Source organism: Notechis scutatus, chromosome 7, assembly GCF_049901735.1.
Source record: "Notechis scutatus isolate UNSWTSFEM ecotype Mainland chromosome 7, rNotScu1.2, whole genome shotgun sequence".
NCBI classification, from domain to species: domain Eukaryota; kingdom Metazoa; phylum Chordata; class Lepidosauria; order Squamata; family Elapidae; genus Notechis; species Notechis scutatus.
Genome location: NC_142015.1, coordinates 16,708,983 through 16,719,421, shown reverse-complemented (window position 1 = coordinate 16,719,421; position 10,439 = coordinate 16,708,983). Strand labels below are relative to the sequence as shown.

The 10,439-nt window shown below is 39.3% G+C and overlaps 1 non-coding gene across 1 annotated transcript; it reads left to right on the top strand.

Moving 5' to 3' along the window:
• Positions 1-233: 233 nt before the first annotated feature.
• On the top strand, positions 234-5,937 carry LOC113427163 (uncharacterized). Its single transcript, XR_015750363.1, has 3 exons — positions 234-2,170; positions 2,537-2,653; positions 4,381-5,937. It is a non-coding gene; the product is annotated as an uncharacterized LOC113427163 (transcript).
• Positions 5,938-10,439: the final 4,502 nt, after the last annotated feature.

Genomic DNA, 10,439 nt, shown 5'->3' with positions numbered 1-10,439 from the left:
AGTACTGGAGATTTTCTGAACAACTATGTGTGATGCATTGAGAAGATAGCATGGCTCTTCAAGTAATTCACAAACACGATTTATGGCTGCACACATGTTTTGTAGCCCATACATACAGCTTGTGTATATTTTTGGAAAGTGGATCACTAGATTTATGTCACACTTTTGGAAACTCAAGATAGATAGCATTCCTGAACCACCTTGTGAGATTAGCTGGGCAGGGAGAGAGTTACTGATCAACGTAACCCAATAAGTTTCTAGTGGTTGAGAAAAATTTTGAATTTGGGCTTCCCTGCCCTTTGTATACCTCCTTCATCACTAGATTGGTTTTGGCTTTCTAGATACATCAGTGTACTCCAATTACACAATTGCTGAAATGTATAAATAGGTCCTATTTCAATATGTTTGGTGGCCTACTGGCAAACCTCCCATTCAGAGGGTTGAGAGTTCAGTCCTAAGTAGTGGCTGATAATTTTCACCTAGGGTGCAAAGTAAAATATCTGCTGCAAATTCCACATGGTGTCAGGAAGGGCATCCAGCCAGTAAATGTTCAGTTCCATCCAGTTGCCCCAAATCCACTCTACCCCAAATTAAGAGATTACAGGATCGTAAAAACAGGTGGTGATGTATATAATTTTTGTATGTCGAAAGGAAAAAAAAATCAGAGGTGTCATCTTGAGCTATCATAAAATTCAATTTTGGTTGTACAGTAGCTTTATAAAAATCTATCCCAATTTGAACTGCCAACTTTCAGAAAATTGATCTTGTGAATTGAGATGGATCCGATCTAGACTTCTGAATTTCTTCTTGACATTTGCCCAGGCTCTATTCCAATTATTACAAAAGGCATTGAAATGGTCATGTCTAAATATAGACTGTTCAGATAGGAGTCAACTATTTTACAGATCAACATCCAACACTTAATTTCTGGACTGCCTTGCCCGATGATTAAGCTGAAATCAAGTTAGCATTGGCATTAATTGCTTGTCTGTTGCTAGCAGATATAGGTGCAGTTAAATCAGCTTTCAATGTCTCGGGTTAAGGTGAATATAGTTAGTTACATTGCAATTGATTACACAGTGTTCTATGGTTCCAAGAAAGTACCTTCTTTGTCCAGCCGTGATCTACTTCCATATTTGAGTTAATCATTGCTCATTGAACTCACTTAAGCAACATTTTAGTGTGTTTGTTTCAGAACATTTCTTTCTGGTCTTCATGATACTCCAAAGGTAACTGGTATCTGATGTGATCTGGCACATGATGTGAGACACTTCTCAAGTGCCTATATTGTTGAAAGAAGAGATACTTAATTCCTACTATTTGCATTCTGGCTGTGAATAGTACCTGAAATATTCTGCAATTCATTGAAGAATCAACTAACCTACAAGAATGAAGTCGTCTCTACTTTCTGAAAAACGATGGTTTATTCTTGGGCTTTATAATTTGGGGAAGGAGTTTGTTGCTCCTCACAAACTGTCCTGATCTATTCTGTCCCTTCTGGTTTTCTTTTCTGGATGCAAATTTACATGCATAAGATGTTGATTGTTACTGCTTTATTTGTATTCTCCTTTGTAGTAGATACATTGTGAATCAAGAAAAAGGCCTGATAATTTAAAAACCCAATAGCCTTTTTAGAAGAATAGGAATAGCAAAGCATAGCAATAATATTTAAGCTAATATACTGCCCCATAGAGCAGTATATACTTATTGGTATCATATTATGATTATTATTATTCCGTTGCTTTGTATGCACATTGAGAGCATCTGCAATGGAGACAAATTCCTTGTGTGTAATCAATCACACTTGGCCAAATAAAGCTGTTCTGTTGTGTTCTATTCTACCCTACCCTACCCTACTCTACTCTCTTCTTTTTCTTTTAACACTCTGGTCAGTTTCAAATGTAAGCATTATTTGTATATTGCCCCAAACAATCTAGGTCCTTATTTTACCAACCCCAGAAGGATGAAAGACTGAGTCAACCTTGAATCCTATTGATATATATTAGCTCAGTAACTACATAAAAAAAGCAACCCACCAACAAAATATGCATATGTTTTTGAACATTTTTCACATGTTTAATAGATGCGTGAATTACTTTTTTCAGAATGAAACTTCCATTGACTCAGATTTTGATTCTTGTCTTCTTGGTATTGCTGTCCTTTCCAACAGGTATGCTTATAAAGAATAAATAGAAATAGATAGATAAATTGACAAATAATGCAAAAAATCGCCTATTATAAATGTGTATTCGTAAGTAGATGGCAGCATACTTGAAATGGTTAAGGAGTTGATTAATACTTTAATAGAAAATATAAGAAAGCCTAGGATTGTAGATTAGACTAGGAAGTTGAAAAATGATCTTGGCTGTAATTAAAAAAAAACCACATTGGTGCAAAACAATCACAGCATCGTTCATGTTTCCATTAAATCATCAAGAGTTGCTCTCAACCCAAAGAGACCTTATTTTACTTAGCCTGTGTATGTAGAATTGAATATTTCTTTTGCCTCATTTCTTCTTCTGTTTGCATTATACAGCTGAAGGGTTGATATGTCATCAATGTTCCTCAGTTAGAAAGGACAATAAATGTCGCAGACCATCCACCTGCAAAGTGTCTACAAAACAGTTTTGTTTCATTCAAAGAAACTCCAAAGGTGAGAAACAATGGTGGAACAAGTTAAATTAATTGACACTGGACAGAACCCAGGAGTGGGATTCAAATTTTGTAACAACCAGTTCTGTTGGCGTGGCTAGGTGAGTATGGCCATGTGACTGGGTGGGTGTGGTTTTTTTTGCAGCATTCTCCCCATTTTTTAAGCCTTCTGGGCCTCAGGGGAGCCTCCTGGGGGGATGTTTTTGCTCCCAGAAGGGGCTCAGGAAGGAAAAATATGTAGCATAGAGGGGGCACGCATCCCCCTGTGCTCAGGGGTGGGATTCTACCAGTTCGCACCTATTCGCTAGAACCAGTTGTTAACATTCTAAGCAGTTCGGAGAACCGGTTGTTAGAAGAAATTACTGGCCTAATCCTGTAAGGAAGGCAGGAAGGAAACATTCTGGTGTTGCTTACAGAAACTGCCTCTCCGTTAACCCTTATTACATTCTTGGCAGGACTAGACTTCCTGTCTCAGGAACTTCTCTGGAGTTTTTTTTCCCCTCCTTTGCTGGTACTTTGCTTGTGTGGAGTGACCATTCAAAGTTACAATGGCACTGAAATTTTTTTCACGCTTATGACTGTTGCAGCATCCCCACAGTCATGAGAGGCCAGGCGAGGAGATGCGTGCCTCGATGTGAGTGATATTGAGTTGGCCACATCCAGCCAATAACATGACCACCAAGCCATGTCCACCCAGTCACATGACCACCAAGCCACGCCCACCACCTAAGCCACGCCCACAGAACCAGTTGTTAAAAAAATTGAATCCCACCCCTGCCCGTGCTCCATTTGGGGGCCTCTTGGGCCTCAAGGGAGCCTCCTGCGGGGGGATGTTTTTACTCCCAGGAAGCTTCCCTGGGGCCCAGGAAGGCAAAAAATGGGCTGGAGGGGAGCTGTGCCTCCCGTTCCATTTTTTTGCCTTCCTGGGCTTCAGGGAAGCCTCCTGGCCAAAGCAGTAAGGCAACAAGGCAGCAAGGGGGATCCTGGCACAGTTGATCATAGGAACAGCTGACGGTTGGGAGGGGAAAAGGAAGAAATACCTTAAGGAGTGACTGGGCGGGGAAGAACACAGTCAGTGATGTCGGGCACGCACGCAATGTTGTGTGATAAGGACTGATTGGGCGGGGAAGGGAGGGGCGGGTGGAGAGGGGTGGGGGCAGCCAGGGACACGATTTGCTGGTTCTCAGAACTGCAAAATCATAGCAACCAGTTCTATAGAACCAGTCCAAACCGGTAGAATCCCAACCCTGACAGAACCATTCTTCTAAACAAATAAATTTTACCAATAGAAAAGGATATTTGTAGCTCAGGGTTGAATTGTGGGGTTCTTGGTGCTCTCTAAGCTTCATGGTTTTTTTTTTCCAGATGTTTCATCACTAAACTAGGTAACATCATCCGAGCAGTGATGATGTTACTTCGTTTGGTAATGAAACGTCCGCAAGAAAGCTAGAAAAGCTCAGAGAGCACCAAGGATTCCACAAATATGCTTTCCTTAATACGTTCCCTTTTCCATTCTATTTGGGTGAGATGACTAGAATAGGGTTCTCTAAAACATAACTCTGTGGTTCTAACACTGACTTGGAAATTCACGAAGAAAGAATGGAAGGAGTTGCTCCTTGGGAAAAGCCAAGTAAACAACCTATCTTATTCTAGGAATAAAATGCGAGACTTATGTAATGACAATAAATATAGACAATCCTAACCCTTTACCTGTCTTTTCATTTACAGGAGGATACATTAAGAGAATAAGACAAGGTTGCACCTCTTACTGTGTAGATACTATTCAGTTCAGCAACGCCTATATAAAATATACCTTTTGCTGCAAGACAGATTACTGTAACAAATATAATGTTTGGCAGTTTCTTTAACTTCAGTCTTGGCAGGAATTCTACTGCTAACAACTGAAATGTATCTTCCAAACACTTATACAAATATGGGATAATGTGACTTGGTGGTAGGTGGAGATTTCCTATTTCTTTATATGAGCTAAAGAAGACCCTTTGGGATGCAGCTTTACAGTATATAACTCCCATAAGCTTTTGTGCTTTACGGTTTTGTACAATGGTCTACAAATAGTCCTTGTTTAATGATCACAATTGGAACAGGCTAGTTGGTTATTGAATAAAGCAGTTGCTAAATGAAACTGTAATTGTTTTTACAATTTGACTTCAGTTTTCCTCTGCTTTATAGACTTGCAAAGGTAATAAATAAGAGGATTCCCCCTCCCCCTCCAATGTCTAAGCCACCCATCTCAATCCACGACTCTGGACAGCTTACAATTCAAAAAATTATATTACAGTAAAAATACTAAAAACATTTTAAAACAATAAAAAACAATACAATTGTGCAAAATAAATATACATAGCAGCAGGGAGGGTTAGCAATAAAGCCAGGAAACAGGGCTCTTGACATGTTCAGCACTCCAGGCTCAGGGTGGATTAGCTGCCAAGTTACTTTTTCATCACTAATGATGAAATAGTTGTGACTAAACCAGCCAGTCACTAAATGAGGACTACCTGTAATCACCAGGCCTAGAATTAAGGGAAGGGTGGGGGGAAATGTCATTTTCAGACAAAAATGGTCCTTACACAATAACCTTGGAAAAACTTCGTTGCTTTTGTTAATATTGTTCCTTTTGGGAGATAATGAGCAATTTTGAAAGGCAAAGTGTCGTATATACACAACAGCTACACAGAGCCATCACCAAATCACTCCATCTTACACCGGGACTGATGTTTTCCTCCCTGAGGTAAAAGCTCTGAGGTAAAAAGTCAAAGATGGTTTGGACCTGCAATGGCAGATTCTCTTCTATAGCATCTTGAGGACAAGAAAAACACATTTGCAGGACAGGCTGTATAGGACTCATAGTTCTCTTAAGGGTCACCAAAAACAATGCAGATGTTTGGGCACCTTAAAGATCAATTGTTTCTTGAAGGTATAAGCTTTGGTGGATCACACATGAGTTCATTAGATGGGTGGGTTGTTTCTCTGATGTGGATATTGGATTTTTACAGCCATGATGAGTTGATATTTGTTGGGGTAGAGAATAGAAAGTGAATGTAATCCATCTCAAAATGTAGCAAGTACAATTCATTTACAAAATAGTTGTTGCTTGTGACAAAGGCATTCGTATGGTGGTGAGCAAACTCTGTGATCAAGAAATGTTATTCTCCAATCCTTGAGAAACAGTGTAATACACCCTAATAAACTTGAGCTTGTTTTTTCTCCTTCCCACATGAATGTCTTGGTTTTTGAAGGAAATGAATATGAATAAAATACAAATTGAATAATAAAAATATATTTTGCTTTGTCTTGTAATTAGGGAAATCAGACTGGTTTTATTGTTTCTCTTGACTGCTTCCACCCCCATCTTTCCCCAAAAAGGACCATCTTGATTCCTTGCAATTTTTTTCCTTGACAAATAAGGAAATGGTTGGAAAGTTTTCAATAACACAATGGGTGCCTTACATTTCCCCAAACGAAAGAGACAGAGACAGAGAGAGAGAGGGTGGTTGACAGTGTCATGGAATGGGAACTAAAGATGGTTCCCTTAGCCCAGGGATGGGACAATTAATTTTCACAAAGACCCACCTGAGAAACAGGGACAGTTGTGGAGGGTCAAACCAATAGGCTGAACTTTATACTGCTTAATATTAATTTTTTTGCTTTATAAAAAGCAGCAAATTATATAGTTTAGATTAGCTGCTACTACCATAGTAAGAATACATCTTATGCCATATTAGCTCATGGTTTCTAATTACATAATTACATATGACTTCTAACAGCCATGGTGGCACAGGAGTTAGAATTCAGTGTTGCAGGCTAACTATGCTGACTGCCAGGAGTTCGATTCTGACAGGCTCATGGTTGACTCAGTCTTCATTCCATCTGAGCTCGGTAAAATGAGGACCTAGATTGTTGGAGACAATATGCTGATTCTGTAAACTGCTTAGAGATGGCTATAAAACACTATGAAGCAGTATATAAATCTAAGTGCAGGCCACAGAGGCCAGCCAAAGGGCCAGATGTGGCCCAGGGGGCGTAAAATAACCAGATCTGCCCAAATTGCACATACAATACAAACAGACTATGAAAAATGTTGTATCAAAGGTGCTTTTTCAAGATGCAACTGCACTTTGTCCAGTTGCCTCTTGAAAAAGTAACTTTGCGACAACCATGATCTGGATGACTAAGAATCTCCATAGGCATATGGAAAATGCTGACATTATCTTCTGCAGATTTCACCCTCCCAAATCACATTATGTCCATTTACGTTAGTTACTGCTGCGTTTTGTTTGTTTATTATTAAATTTGTTTGCCTCCCATTTTGCCCCAAGGTGACTTTCGCTGTTTCCTGATAAAAGTGATTCTGGTTAATAAAAATACCAAACCTTTTGCATTTGGGTGCTGATGTTATCACACCTCTCTAGACCAATGTATTTAGAGTCACCACTGCCTACTTAGAGATACCACATTGTGTGCCTATCACAACATACCCAAAGTGGGAGAATCAAAGAAGAAAATATGCAACCTTTGGCCCATCTAGTTCTAATCAAATCTGGGTTGCTGTATTAGGACTTGACTGCAGATTCAATCCGGAAGTTGCTAAGTGGGAAAATTAGATGAGGTGGCAATGCATTTTCCCTTGCAGAACGTATAGTGACTTGGTCATTACCTGCACCAACTACAAATCAGTCGTCAGGTAAGTTGAAGATCCCCTGAATCACTGTAGCTTCCCCAAAATCATGGTAGCTTCTTTTGCCATCCCATTCCGTTGTGGTCTGATGTTATTACTATTATTATTATTTTCAATTCATTAAAGTTGCAGCTGTGAGTCCTCTTGAACACAAGCAATATCAAGGGATGATGAACAGACTACTGAATTATGTACTCTGCATGCTTTTCATCATATCCACTGGTAAGTCTTTAAACTTCAACCCCTGTAGAAAAGGTGGATAAAATATTTCAGGTCTTGAAATATAATCAAAGCATTTTAAAAATCAGTATAGGTAGATAAAGGACTTATGACCACAACTGAGTTCAACATTTCTGGTGCTAAGTGAGACATTTGTTAAGTGAATTTTGCCACATTTGATGACCTTTCGTGCCTCAGCTGTTAAGTGAATCACTGCAGCTGATAAATTAGTAACCTGGATGTTGCAACAATCATACGTGTGAAAAATGGTCACATTTTTCAGCATCAATGTAACTTTGAACAGTCACTAAATGGACTGTTGTAAGTCAAGGTTACTCAAAGATGTTGAGATTTGGAAGAAGTTCAGAGAAGAGCAACTAAGATGATCAAAGGTCTGGAGACTAAAACATATGAAGAACGACTGAAATTTTTAGATATGACTAGTCTAAAGAAAAGAAAAATTAGGAGTGACATGATAGCAATATTCCAGTATTTGAAGGGCTGCCACAAAGAAGAGGGTGGTCAAATTATTCTCCAAGGCACCAGAGCAGAGGACAAGAAACAATGGATGGAAACTAATCAGAGGAGCAACCTGGTATTAAGGAGAAACTTTCTGACAGCGAGAACAATTAACCAGTGGAATAGCTCGCATTCAGAAATTGTGAGTGCTCCATCGCTGGATATTTTTAAGAAGAGACTGGACTGTCACTTGTTTAAGATGGTATAGGTTCTCCTGCTTGTGCAGGGGGCTGGACTAGAAGACCTCCAAGGTCCCTTCCAGCATCTATTTCTATTATTTCTACTATTTCTATTATTTCTATTTCTATTCCCTGTACGGTAGAGTTCAAGAAAGGAATCAGCCTTGAAATGAATCGCTGGTAGCTTTCTTAGTCACAATTCCATAAATATTTTCATGCGGGGTAGATGCAAATGAACATCTGGACACTTTTCACCTCCTGTTTTAGATCTATTCATACAGGTAATCCTTGAGTTATGGCCACAATAGAGCCCCATATTTATGTTGCTAAGTGAGAAATTTGTTAACTCAGTTTTGCCCTATTTTATGACTTTTCTTGCCACCTTTGTTAAGTGAATCACAACAATTTTTAAATTAAAAACTCTGTTGTTAAGTGAATCTGGCTTCCTCATTGACTTTGCTTGTCAGAAGGTTGCAAAAGATGATCACATGATCCAGGGACATTGCAAACATCATAAATGTGAGTCAGGAACCAAGCACCTGCATTTTGATCATGTGGCCATGGGGATTCTTCAGCAGTCATAAGTGTGAAAAATGGTCATAAGTCACTTTTTACAGTGCCATTGTAACTTTGAACAGTCACTAAATGAATAAGTCAAGGACTATCTGTAGTTAACAATCCTTTCAACGTCTTTTGTTTTCATGGCTTTTAATATTCTTACATACCCAATTTCTATGATTTCTCCCCACCCCCTAATCTCTTTTTGCAGCAAATGCCATCTGGTGTTTCCAATGCTCCTTGTTATGGCCAAAACGTACTCGGAAATGTGTTAGGTCATATGACTTCTGTTGGGCTGGTCATAAGGCATCGTGTTTTTTCATAGAAACCTATTACGGTAAGAGGGCAGAAATAGAATTTTGTGTTCATTGCAGAACTTCCTTCAGGTTGGCCCCGTCTGCATCTTTTCAATGATAGACATAATTTTAATCAGTAGGTAGCAGAGGTGGTATTCAGCAGGTTCTGACCAGTTCTGGAGAACCGGTAGCGGAAATTTTGCGTAGTTTGCAGAACTGGCAAATATCACCTCTGACTGGCCCCACCAACCCCATCTCTTCTCTACCTCCCGAGTCCCAGCTGATCGGCTGCGTCTTCTTTGGTTGCCCTGCACAGGAGAATGGAGCTGGAAAGCAGGTTAGTGGGGTGGGGAGGGAATGGAGATTTTACAGTATCCTTCACCTGCCACGCCCACCAAGCCATACCACGCCAAGCAAGCTACATCCACAGAACTGATGGTAAAATATTTTGAATCCCACCACTGGTAGCTCTATTGATTATGAAAGATTCTGACGTTCCTCATGCCATACAACAAGATTACAAATGCAAGCTTGTGATTATATATTTTTTGTGGTTTATAGTGCTCTTTTATGTTGCTGGGAATTGAGGGGGCACTTTTCCACTTTTCTTAGGGTAGCTTTTGTGTTTGAAGCCCATGATCTAAAGATATATTTTCATTCTACCTGTAGAGCTATGAACACTGCTGATGTTCAGCCTTTGGAGCACAATTTCAAATTTTAGATGTATGGGTGGTTTTAAAGGGGAAGAAACAGGGATCATTTACCTTTGGAAGCCTTCTATTCACCTCTCTATCCTTAACCACCCCCACTCCCAAGCTAAAAAAAAATATCAATTAAAAATTTAATGTAATCTTCTAGTGCCTTTACACCATTATTGGATGATTTCTCATAGCTCTCTAGAAAATCACTCGATGCAACAAAAATGGTAGTAAAAAAGGGCTACCATGATTAGATAAATTTTATTTGTTCTTATCTGGAAGTTAAGAGTTGGGAGAACTTTTGAGGTATGAAATCCAGTGCTAACAAATCCAAGATCAACAGTTTCTTCATGTTCTTTTTTCCCCTTTTTTCCAGAAAGAAGAATTTACCAGTATGAAGCTGGTTGCATCCAAAACTGCAAGGAGCGAAATGATCCAAAATTTTTGTATAGGACTAAAATGTCTTGCTGTGATTTCGATTATTGCAACAATTAAGTTTATGGCTGGATTCCTGAAAGAAGGAAGGGCTGAGCAGCCATGGACAACAGAAGCTGTAGTTTTAAGATATTCAGAACAGCAAAATCTGCCAGTGGTACTTTGAATAATAAACAATTTCTTCTTC